The following is a 12,800-nucleotide window of genomic DNA, read 5'->3' as shown; positions in this document are numbered from 1 at the left end:
AGCTTGGAGGGTACTATGGTGTTGAATGCCGAGCTGTAGTCGATGAACAGCATTCTCACATAGGTATTCCTCTTGTCCAGATGGGTTAGGGCAGTGTGCAGTGTGGTTGAGATTGCATCGTCTGTGGACCTATTTGGGCGGTAAGCAAATTGGAGTGGGTCAAGGGTGTCTGGTAGGGTGGAGGTGATATGGTCCTTGACTAGTCTCTCAAAGCACTTCATGATGACGGATGTGAGTGCTACGGGGCGGTAGTCGTTTAGCTCAGTTACCTTAGCTTTCTTGGGAACAGGAACAATGGTGGCCCTCTTGAAGCATGTGGGAACAGCAGACTGGTATAGGGATTGATTGAATATGTCCGTAAACACACCGGCCAGCTGGTCTGCGCATGCTCTGAGGGCGCGGCTGGGGATGCCGTCTGGGCCTGCAGCCTTGCGAGGGTTAACACGTCTAAATGTTTTACTCACTTCGGCTGCAGTGAAGGAGAGACCGCATGTTTTCGTTGCAGGCCGTGTCGGTGGCACTGTATTGTCCTCAAAGCGGGCAAAAAATGTATTTAGTCTGCCTGGGAGCAAGACATTCTGGTCCGTGACTGGGCTGGGTTTCTTCCTGTAGTCCGTGATTGACTGTAGACCCTGCCACATGCCTCTTGTGTCTGAGCCGTTGAATTGAGATTCTACTTTGTCTCTGTACTGGCGCTTAGCTTGTTTGATAGCCTTGCGGAGGGAATAGCTGCACTGTTTGTATTCAGTCATGTCACCAGACACTTTGCCCTGATTAAAAGCAGTGGTTCGCGCCTTCAGTTCCACACGAATGCTGCCATCAATCCACGGTTTCTGGTTAGGGAATGTTTTAATCGTTGCTATGGGAACGACATCTTCAACGCACGTTCTAATGAACTCGCACACCGAATCAGCGTATTCGTCAATGTTGTTATCTGACGCAATACGAAACATCTCCCAGTCCACGTGATGGAAGCAGTCTTGGAGTGTGGAGTCGGACCAGCGTTGGACAGACCTCAGCGTGGGAGCTTCTTGTTTTAGTTTCTGTCTGTAGGCAGGGATCAACAAAATGGAGTCGTGGTCAGCTTTTCCGAAAGGGGGGCGGGGCAGGGCCTTATATGCGTCGCGGAAGTTAGAGTAACAATGATCCAGGGTCTTTCCACCCCTGGTTGCGCAATCGATATGCTGATAAAATTTAGGGAGTCTAGTTTTCAGATTAGCCTTGTTAAAATCCCCAGCTACAATGAATGCAGCCTCCGGATAAATCGTTTCCAGTTTGCAGAGAGTTAAATAAAGTTCGTTCAGAGCCATCGATGTGTCTGCTTGGGGGGGGATATATACGGCTGTGATTATAATCGAAGAGAATTCTCTTGGTAGATAATGCGGTCTACATTTGATTGTGAGGAATTCTAAATCAGGTGAACAGAAGGATTTGAGTTCCTGTATGTTTCTTTCATCACACCATGTCACGTTGGCCATAAGGCATACGCCCCCGCCCCTCTTCTTACCAGAAAGATGTTCGTTTCTGTCGGCGCGATGCGTGGAGAAACCCGCTGGCTGCACCGCTTCAGATTGCGTCTCTCCAGTTAGCCATGTTTCCGTGAAGCAGAGAACGTTACAGTCTCTGATGTCCCTCTGGAATGCTACCCTTGCTCGGATTTCATCAACCTTGACTGGACATTGGCAAGAAGAATGCTAGGGAGTGGTGCACGATGTGCCCGTCTCCGGAGTCTGACCAGAAGACCGCTTCGTTTCCCTCTTTTTCTGAGTCGTTTTTTTTCTGGAGAGCCTTACGGTTGTGGGCGGAGCAGTTGCCGTACCAGACGGTGATACAGCCCGACAGGATGCTCTCGATTGTGCATCTGTAGAAGTTTGTGAGTGCTTTAGGTGACAAGCCATAACATTGCGTTATGTTACAGGCTTGTTCTAAAATCCTCATCAATCTACACACAATACCCCATAATGACGAAGCAAAAACAGGCTTTTAGACATTTTTGCAAATGTATACACAAAAAAAATGAAATATCACATATACATACGTTTTCAGACCCTTTACACAGTACTTTTCCAGCCCAGTGTCTTCTTGGGTATGATGCTAGAAGCTTGGCACACCTGTATATGGGGAGTTTCTCCCATTCTCTGCAAATCCTCTCAAACTCTGTCAGGGTGAATGGGGAGCATTGCTGCACAGCTACTTACAGGTCTCTCCAGAGATGTTCAAGTCCAGGTTCTGGCTGGGCCACTCAAGGACATTCAGAGACTTGTCCCGAAGACACTCCTGCGTTGTCTTGGCTGTGTGCTTAGGGTCATTGTCCTGTTGGAAGATGAGCCTTTGCCCCAGTCTGAGGTCCTGAGCGCTCTGGAGCAGGTTTTCATCAAGGATTTCTCTGTACTTCTGTCTCCCAGTCCCTGCCGCTGAAAAACATCCCCACAGCATGATACTGCCACCACCATGCTTCACCGTAGGGATGGTGCCAGGTTTCCTCCAGATGTGACGCTTGGCATTCAGGCCAAAGAGTTCAATGTTGGTTTCATTATACCAGAGAATCTTGTTTCTCATGGTCTGAGAGTCTTTAGGTGCCTTTTACTGAGGAGTGTCTTCCGTCTGGCCACTCTACCATAAAGGCCTGATTGGTGAAGTGCTGGAGAGATGGTTGTCCTTCTGGAAGGTTCTCCCATCTCCACAGAGGAATTCTAGAGCTCTGTCAGAGTGACCATCGGGTTCTTGGTCACCTCCCTGACCAAGGCCCTTCTCCCCCAATTGCCCAGTTTGGCCGAGCGGCCAGCTCTAGGAAGAGTCTTGGTGGTTCCAAACTTCTTCATTTAAGAATGATGGAGGCCTCTGTGTTCTTGGGGACCTTCCCCAGATCTGTGCCTCGACACAATCATTCCTTGGCGCTTTACAGACAATTCCTTCAACCTCATGGCTTGGTTTTTGCTCTGACATGCACAGACAACTGGGCAGTTGGTCTTAGCGCTCTCTCTATGAAGATGTTTTTTATTTTTATGACAAATTCCTGGGATTTTTTTATATGCACCTGTGTATATGTGAATATTCTCAAGGGTATTATGGGGTTGAAATGGTAAAAAGGAATCAAATAAATATAGAGGAGTTTATGTTTGGGTTCTATGCCCTCCCTCTCCTCTGTCATTGGGTTCTCTGCCCTCCCTCTCCTCTGTCATTGGGTTCTCTGCTCTCCCTCTCCTCTGTCATTGGGTGCTCTGCCCTCCCTCTCCTCTGTCATTGGGTGCTCTGCCCTCCCTCTCCTCTGTCATTGGGTTCTCTGCCCTCACTCTCCTCTGTCATTGGGTTCTATGCCCTCCCTCTCCTCTGTCATTGGGTGCTCTGCCCTCCCTCTCCTCTGTCATTGGGTGCTCTGCCCTCCCTCTCCTCTGTCATTGGGTGCTCTGCTCTCCCTCTCCTCTGTCATTGGGTGCTCTGCTCTCCCTCTCCTCTGTCATTGGGTTCTCTGACCTCCCTCTCCTCTGTCATTGGGTGCTCTGCTCTCCCTCTCCTCTGTCATTGGGTGCTCTGCCCTCCCTCTCCTCTGTCATTGGGTTCTCTGCTCTCCCTCTCCTCTGTCATTGGGTGCTCTGCTCTCCCTCTCCTCTGTCATTGGGTGCTCTGCTCTCCCTCTCCTCTATCATTGGGTTCTCTACCCTCTCTCTGCTCTATCATTGGGTTCTCTACCCTCTCTCTCCTCTATCATTGGGTTCTCTACCCTCTCTCTCCTCTATCATTGGGTTCTCTACCCTCTCTCTCCTCTATCATTGGGTTCTCTACCCTCTCTCTCCTCTATCATTGGGTTCTCTACCCTCTCTCTCCTCTATCATTGGGTTCTCTACCCTCCCTCTCCTCTATCATTGGGTTCTCTACCCTCCCTCTCCTCTATCATTGGGTTCTCTACCCTCTCTCTCCTCTATCATTGGGTTCTCTACCCTCCCTCTTCTCTATCATTGGGTTCTCTACCCTCCCTCTCCTCTATCATTGGGTTCTCTACCCTCTCTCTGCTCTATCATTGGGTTCTCTACCCTCTCTCTCCTCTATCATTGGGTTCTCTACCCTCTCTCTGCTCTATCATTGGGTTCTCTACCCTCTCTCTCCTCTATCATTGGGTTCTCTACCCTCTCTCTCCTCTATCATTGGGTTCTCTACCCTCTCTCTCCTCTATCATTGGGTTCTCTACCCTCTCTCTCCTCTATCATTGGGTTCTCTACCCTCTCTCTCCTCTGTCATTGGGTTCTCTACCCTCTCTCTCCTCTGTCATTGGGTTCTCTACCCTCTCTCTCCTCTATCATTGGGTTCTCTACCCTCCCTCTCCTCTATCATTGGGTTCTCTACCCTCCCTCTCCTCTATCATTGGGTTCTCTACCCTCTCTCTCCTCTATCATTGGGTTCTCTACCCTCTCTCTCCTCTATCATTGGGTTCTCTACCCTCCCTCTCCTCTATCATTGGGTTCTCTACCCTCCCTCTCCTCTATCATTGGGTTCTCTACCCTCTCTCTCCTCTATCATTGGGTTCTCTACCCTCCCTCTCCTCTATCATTGGGTTCTCTACCCTCTCTCTGCTCTATCATTGGGTTCTCTACCCTCTCTCTCCTCTATCATTGGGTTCTCTACCCTCTCTCTGCTCTATCATTGGGTTCTCTACCCTCTCTCTCCTCTATCATTGGGTTCTCTACCCTCCCTCTCCTCTATCATTGGGTTCTCTACCCTCTCTCTCCTCTATCATTGGGTTCTCTACCCTCTCTCTGCTCTATCATTGGGTTCTCTACCCTCCCTCTCCTCTGTCATTGGGTTCTCTACCCTCCCTCTCCTCTATCATTGGGTTCTCTACCCCCTCTCTCCTCTATCATTGGGTTCTCTACCCTCCCTCTCCTCTATCATTGGGTTCTCTACCCTCCCTCTCCTCTATCATTGGGTTCTCTACCCTCCCTCTCCTCTGTCATTGGGTGCTCTGCCCTCCCTCTCCTCTGTCATTGGGTGCTCTGCCCTCCCTCTCCTCTGTCATTGGGTGCTCTGCTCTCCCTCTCCTCTGTCATTGGGTGCTCTGCTCTCCCTCTCCTCTGTCATTGGGTTCCCTGACCTCCCTCTCCTCTGTCATTGGGTGCTCTGCTCTCCCTCTCCTCTGTCATTGGGTGCTCTGCCCTCCCTCTCCTCTGTCATTGGGTTCTCTGCTCTCCTTCTCCTCTGTCATTGGGTGCTCTGCTCTCCCTCTCCTCTGTCATTGGGTGCTCTGCTCTCCCTCTCCTCTATCATTGGGTTCTCTACCCTCTCTCTGCTCTATCATTGGGTTCTCTACCCTCTCTCTCCTCTATCATTGGGTTCTCTACCCTCTCTCTCCTCTATCATTGGGTTCTCTACCCTCTCTCTCCTCTATCATTGGGTTCTCTACCCTCTCTCTCCTCTATCATTGGGTTCTCTACCCTCTCTCTCCTCTATCATTGGGTTCTCTACCCTCCCTCTCCTCTATCATTGGGTTCTCTACCCTCCCTCTCCTCTATCATTGGGTTCTCTACCCTCTCTCTCCTCTATCATTGGGTTCTCTACCCTCCCTCTCCTCTATCATTGGGTTCTCTACCCTCCCTCTCCTCTATCATTGGGTTCTCTACCCTCTCTCTGCTCTATCATTGGGTTCTCTACCCTCTCTCTCCTCTATCATTGGGTTCTCTACCCTCTCTCTGCTCTATCATTGGGTTCTCTACCCTCTCTCTCCTCTATCATTGGGTTCTCTACCCTCTCTCTCCTCTATCATTGGGTTCTCTACCCTCTCTCTCCTCTATCATTGGGTTCTCTACCCTCTCTCTCCTCTATCATTGGGTTCTCTACCCTCTCTCTCCTCTGTCATTGGGTTCTCTACCCTCTCTCTGCTCTATCATTGGGTTCTCTACCCTCTCTCTGCTCTATCATTGGGTTCTCTACCCTCTCTCTCCTCTATCATTGGGTTCTCTACCCTCTCTCTCCTCTATCATTGGGTTCTCTACCCTCCCTCTCCTCTATCATTGGGTTCTCTACCCTCTCTCTGCTCTATCATTGGGTTCTCTACCCTCTCTCTCCTCTATCATTGGGTTCTCTACCCTCTCTCTGCTCTATCATTGGGTTCTCTACCCTCTCTCTCCTCTATCATTGGGTTCTCTACCCTCTCTCTCCTCTATCATTGGGTTCTCTACCCTCTCTCTCCTCTATCATTGGGTTCTCTACCCTCTCTCTCCTCTATCATTGGGTTCTCTACCCTCTCTCTCCTCTGTCATTGGGTTCTCTACCCTCTCTCTCCTCTATCATTGGGTTCTCTACCCTCCCTCTCCTCTATCATTGGGTTCTCTACCCTCTCTCTCCTCTATCATTGGGTTCTCTACCCTCTCTCTCCTCTATCATTGGGTTCTCTACCCTCTCTCTCCTCTGTCATTGGGTTCTCTACCCTCTCTCTCCTCTATCATTGGGTTCTCTACCCTCCCTCTCCTCTATCATTGGGTTCTCTACCCTCTCTCTCCTCTATCATTGGGTTCTCTACCCTCTCTCTCCTCTATCATTGGGTTCTCTACCCTCCCTCTCCTCTATCATTGGGTTCTCTACCCTCCCTCTCCTCTATCATTGGGTTCTCTACCCTCTCTCTCCTCTATCATTGGGTTCTCTACCCTCCCTCTCCTCTATCATTGGGTTCTCTACCCTCTCTCTGCTCTATCATTGGGTTCTCTACCCTCTCTCTCCTCTATCATTGGGTTCTCTACCCTCTCTCTGCTCTATCATTGGGTTCTCTACCCTCTCTCTCCTCTATCATTGGGTTCTCTACCCTCCCTCTCCTCTATCATTGGGTTCTCTACCCTCTCTCTCCTCTATCATTGGGTTCTCTACCCTCTCTCTGCTCTATCATTGGGTTCTCTACCCTCCCTCTCCTCTGTCATTGGGTTCTCTACCCTCCCTCTCCTCTATCATTGGGTTCTCTACCCCCTCTCTCCTCTATCATTGGGTTCTCTACCCTCCCTCTCCTCTATCATTGGGTTCTCTACCCTCCCTCTCCTCTATCATTGGGTTCTCTACCCTCCCTCTCCTCTATCATTGGGTTCTCTACCCTCTCTCTCCTCTATCATTGGGTTCTCTACCCTCTCTCTCCTCTATCATTGGGTTCTCTACCCTCCCTCTCCTCTATCATTGGGTTCTCTACCCTCTCTCTCCTCTATCATTGGGTTCTCTACCCTCTCTCTCCTCTATCATTGGGTTCTCTACCCTCCCTCTCCTCTATCATTGGGTTCTCTACCCTCTCTCTCCTCTATCATTGGGTTCTCTACCCTCTCTCTCCTCTATCATTGGGTTCTCTACCCTCCCTCTCCTCTATCATTGGGTTCTCTACCCTCCCTCTCCTCTATCATTGGGTTCTCTACCCTCTCTCTCCTCTATCATTGGGTTCTCTACCCTCTCTCTGCTCTATCATTGGGTTCTCTACCCTCCCTCTCCTCTGTCATTGGGTTCTCTACCCTCCCTCTCCTCTATCATTGGGTTCTCTACCCCCTCTCTCCTCTATCATTGGGTTCTCTACCCTCCCTCTCCTCTATCATTGGGTTCTCTACCCTCCCTCTCCTCTATCATTGGGTTCTCTACCCTCCCTCTCCTCTATCATTGGGTTCTCTACCCTCCCTCTCCTCTATCATTGGGTTCTCTACCCTCTCTCTCCTCTATCATTGGGTTCTCTACCCTCTCTCTCCTCTATCATTGGGTTCTCTACCCTCCCTCTCCTCTATCATTGGGTTCTCTACCCTCCCTCTCCTCTATCATTGGGTTCTCTACCCTCTCTCTCCTCTATCATTGGGTTCTCTACCCTCTCTCTCCTCTATCATTGGGTTCTCTACCCTCTCTCTCCTCTATCATTGGGTTCTCTACCCTCCCTCTCCTCTATCATTGGGTTCTCTACCCTCCCTCTCCTCTATCATTGGGTTCTCTACCCTCTCTCTCCTCTATCATTGGGTTCTCTACCCTCCCTCTCCTCTATCATTGGGTTCTCTACCCTCTCTCTCCTCTATCATTGGGTTCTCTACCCTCTCTCTCCTCTATCATTGGGTTCTCTACCCTCCCTCTCCTCTATCATTGGGTTCTCTACCCTCTCTCTCCTCTATCATTGGGTTCTCTACCCTCTCTCTCCTCTATCATTGGGTTCTCTACCCTCCCTCTCCTCTATCATTGGGTTCTCTACCCTCCCTCTCCTCTATCATTGGGTTCTCTACCCTCCCTCTCCTCTGTCATTTACAGTGAATTATTTAAAAACGTCTCTCTTCTCCAATTGCAAACTATTGGTCAGCACATCATGGTTACAGCTGACACCTGTTTAGTGGTTCAGATGGGTCTTAATGAGTAATGTACAAATGGAATAAGAACTAAGTATAAAAAAACACCAGTTTTACATTTTCGACAAACCTTTATTTGGTCAAATATAAATAGCAGTTTAATTCAAATAAAACCTTATTGATGCATTAGTGATTATTTCTTGCAATCTAAAGTATCTTCCAATAAGGAAAGACAGTCATTAGAGTGTTAATCTGACCTATGCTTTCAACTTGGACTTTCACCTGAATCAATCATTGGTGTCAGTGTGCAGAACTTTTTGTGAGTCAGATAAAACACCTAATTCCAAAAGTGCCATCAAGTCTACAGTTTAATAAAAACTAGGTTCTAATATATAAACTAACAAAAGAGATTCAAACAATGAACAATGTTAAAGATTTGTAACTTAAGATCACATCCTATGATAAAACATTTTTTTAATATGTTAAATCAATTGACTGTATCACAGATAAAACACCTGTTTCAATTAAGTTGAGAAAATATATAAACAAGACATTGAAAGTATAATGTTTAAGGGGAAATCTGTTATTGTTACTTTCATTTTTTTCCATTTTTTATTTGATTTTGTCGGTATGAAATCAGCTGTTACTGTGTTCCATCACATCTGCTTTCTGTTTCATAGCTGTAACAAAGGAACTCCATCAATAAAATGGAACACTTGAATTTTGTTGTGTTTTTTGTTTTTACACATAGCATACAGAAACATAAACGAATGACAATGCTATTGTGTTATTTAAAATAAGTAGTATTCTAATGTTAGCCTAAGGTTTTCATTTACCCAACCAAATTATAATTATCATTATCTTGAAGGGGGCCCAGTTGTTCTGGTGTTAAAAGGTTATTTGGCTGTTCCCGTAGAAGCACCCTTTGAAGAAACCTTTTGGGTTCCAGGTAGAACCCTTTTGGGTTCCAGGTAGAACCCTTTGGGTTCCAGGTAGAACCCTTTTGGTTCCAGGTAGAACCCTTTTGGGTTCCAGGTAGAAACCTTTTGGGTTCCAGGTAGAAACCTTTTGGGTTCCGTGTAAAACCCTTTCCACAGCGGGTTCTTCTCCCATGGGGACAGCAGAAGAGCCCTTTTTGGTTCCAGGTAGAACCCTTTTGGGTTCCAGGTAGAAACCTTTTGGGTTCCGTGTAAAACCCTTTCCACAGAGGGTTCTTCTCCCATGGGGACAGCAGAAGAGCCCTTTTGGGTTCCAGGTAGAAACCTTTTGGGTTCTGTGTAAAACCCTTTCCACAGAGGGTTCTTCTCCCATGGGGACAGCAGAAGAGCCCTTTTGGGTTCCAGGTAGAACCCTTTTGGGTTACGTGTAAAATCCTTTCCACAGAGGGTTCTTCTCCCATGGGGACAGCAGAAGAGCCCTTTTGAAACCTTTTTCTCTAAGAGTTTCTACATGGTGGAACTAAAAGATGGGCCGATACCTTGTTAGAGCCGTCTGTTAGAGTGGCCTTCTTTAACAGACACTTTTAGGTTCTCACGTTGTTAAACTAGATGTGTTTGTGTTACCAAATCGACCGACCTCTGAGTGTAGCTAAGTTTTACGGCTTGTTTCTGTTTTACTGCTCTAATGGAGACCAATCACAGAGGGATGGTTGGTTCACATTATTTTGTACCCGAGACAGTTTAACTCTACATCGTACGTTGTTCGGCTCGGTATCACACACCCGCAACACACACACACAACACAACACACACACTAGTTATTGAGATTGATGTATTAGATGAGGCTACAAACCCAGGGAAAATCAATGTGATGTTGTTAGCATTTATATAGCCTTCACTCTTGCATATCACCACATGTAGCTGGAAAGGAGCCAGAGAGCTATGCAGGCAGATGTACTAATACAATACATGTGAGAGGGTGGTGCACAGACAGCTGTCAGAATGGGAATGAGGAGAAGGATGTGGGCAACTTAACTTGTTTGAAGCTCCCTCTATTGAGTCTTATTCTGGGATACGTTAGACTGACGCATGACTTAATAAGCGAGCTAGTATACTAATTGGTAACCCAGTGCTGGGTAAATATTGGATAGAACACATGCTGGGTTAATTTAACCATCAGTTCAATACACATTTAGATCACAGCCACAGGTATAGCTTTTATGAGCTGCAACTAATTCCCCCCCCCCCCTTTCTGAGAAGAGAGAGAGAACAGAGAGGGGAAGCAAGAGAAGAGCCAGAGAGAGAGAACAGAGGGGGGAAGAACGAGAAGAGAGAGAGAACAGAGGGGGGAAGAACGAGAAGAGAGAGAGAACAGAGGGGGGAAGAAAGGGAAGAGAGAGAGAGAACAGAGGGAAAGAAAGAGAAGTGAGAGAGAGAACAGAGAGGGGAAGCAAGAGAAGTGAGAGAGAGAGAACAGAGGGAAAGAAAGAGAAGAGAGAGAGAGAGAACAGAGAGGGGAAGCTTGAGAATAGACAGAGAACAGAGAGGGGAAGAAAGAGAGAGAGAGAACAGAGAGTGGAAGAAAGAGAGAGAGAGAGAGAACAGAGAGGGGAAGAAAGAGAGAGAGAGAGAGAGAGAGAGAGAGAGAGGAGAGAGAGAACAGAGGGCAGGAAAGAGAAGAGAGAGAGAGAGAACAGAGGGAAAGAAAGAGAGAGAGAACAGAGGGAAAGAAAGAGGAGAGAGAGAGAACAGAGAGGGAAGCTTGAGAATAGACAGAGAACAGAGAGGGGAAGAATGAGAGAGAGAGAACAGAGAGTGGAAGAAAGAGAGAGAGAGAGAAAGAGAACAGAGAGGGGAAGAAAGAGAAGAGAGAGAGAACAGAGAGGGGAAGAAAGAGAAGAGAGAGAGAACAGAGAGGAAGAAAGAGAGAGAGAGAGAACAGAGGGGGGAAGAAAGAGAGAGAGAAAGAGAACAGAGAGGGGAAGAAAGAGAAGAGAGAGAGAACAGAGAGGGGAAGAAAGAGAAGAGAGAGAGAACAGAGAGGAAGAAAGAGAAGAGAGAGAGAACAGAGGGGGGAAGAAAGAGAGAGAGAAAGAGAACAGAGAGGGGAAGAAAGAGAAGAGAGAGAGAACAGAGAGGGGAAGAAAGAGAAGAGAGAGAGAACAGAGAGGAAGAAAGAGAAGAGAGAGAGAACAGAGGGGGGAAGAAAGAGAAGAGAGAGAGAACAGAGGGGGGAAGAAAGAGAAGAGAGAGAGAACAGAGAGGAAGAAGAGAAGAGAGAGAGAACAGAGGGGGGAAGAAAGAGAAGAGAGAGAGAGAGAGAGAACAGAGGGAAAGAAAGAGAAGAGAGAGAACAGAGAGGGGAAGCAAGAGAAGAGAGAGAGAGAGAACAGAGGGGAAGAAAGAGAAGAGAGAGAGAGAGAACAGAGGGAAAGAAAGAGAAGAGAGAGAGAGAGAACAGAGGGAAAGACAGATAGAGAGAGAACAGAGGGAAAGAAAGAGAAGAGAGTGAGAGAAACAGAGAGGGGAAGCTTGAGAATAGACAGAGAACAGAGAGGGGAAGAAAGAGAGAGAGAGAACAGAGAGTGGAAGAAAAGAGAGAGAGAGAGAGAACAGAGAGGGGAAGAAAGGAGAGAGAGAGAGAGAGAGAGAACAGAGAGGGGAAGAAAGAGAGAGAGAGAGAAGAGAGAGAGAGAGAAGAGAGAGAGAACAGAGGGCAGGAAAGAGAAGAGAGAGAGAGAGAACAGAGGGAAAGAAAGAGAGAGAGAACAGAGGGAAAGAAAGAGGAGAGAGAGAGAGAACAGAGAGGGAAGCTTGAGAATAGACAGAGAACAGAGAGGGGAAGAATGAGAGAGAGAGAACAGAGAGTGGAAAGAAAGAGAGAGAGAAAGAGAACAGAGAGGGGAAGAAAGAGAGAGAGAGAGAACAGAGAGGGGAAGAAAGAGAAGAGAGAGAGAACAGAGAGGAAGAAGAGAAGAGAGAGAGAACAGAGGGGGGAAGAAAGAGAGAGAGAAAGAGAACAGAGAGGGGAAGAAAGAGAAGAGAGAGAGACAGAGAGGGGAAGAAGAGTAAGAAGCAGAAGCAGAAACAGAGAGGAGAAAGAGAGAGAGAGCAGACCCAGAGGGGGAAGAAAGAAGAGAGGAAAGAGAAAGAGAGGGGAAGAAAAGAGAAGAGAGAAGAACAGAGAGGGGAAGAAAGAGAAGAGAGAGAGAACAGAGAGGAAGAAAAGAGAAGAAAGGCGAGAACAGAGGGGGGAAGAAAAGAGAGGAGAGAAAAGAGAACAGAGAGGGGAAAAAAGAGAGAGAGAGAGACAGCGAGGAGGAAAAAGAGAAAGAGAGAGAACAGAGGGGGGGAAGAAAGAGAAGAGAGAGAGAACAGAGGGGGGAAGAAGAGAAGAGAAGGAGAGGAAGAGAGGCAGAAGAGAGAGAAGAGAGAGAAGCAGAGGGGACGAAGAGACCAGAGAGAGAGGCGGGGAAAGAAAGAGAAGAGAGAGAGAGAGAACGAGAGGGGAAGCAAGCGAAGAGAGAGGAGAGAACAGAGGGGAAGCAAAGAGAAGAGAGAGAGAGAACAGAGGGAAGAAAGAGAA

Source organism: Oncorhynchus kisutch, linkage group LG9, assembly GCF_002021735.2.
Source record: "Oncorhynchus kisutch isolate 150728-3 linkage group LG9, Okis_V2, whole genome shotgun sequence".
Lineage (NCBI taxonomy): Eukaryota > Metazoa > Chordata > Actinopteri > Salmoniformes > Salmonidae > Oncorhynchus > Oncorhynchus kisutch.
Note: the sequence above shows the minus strand (reverse complement) of the source record.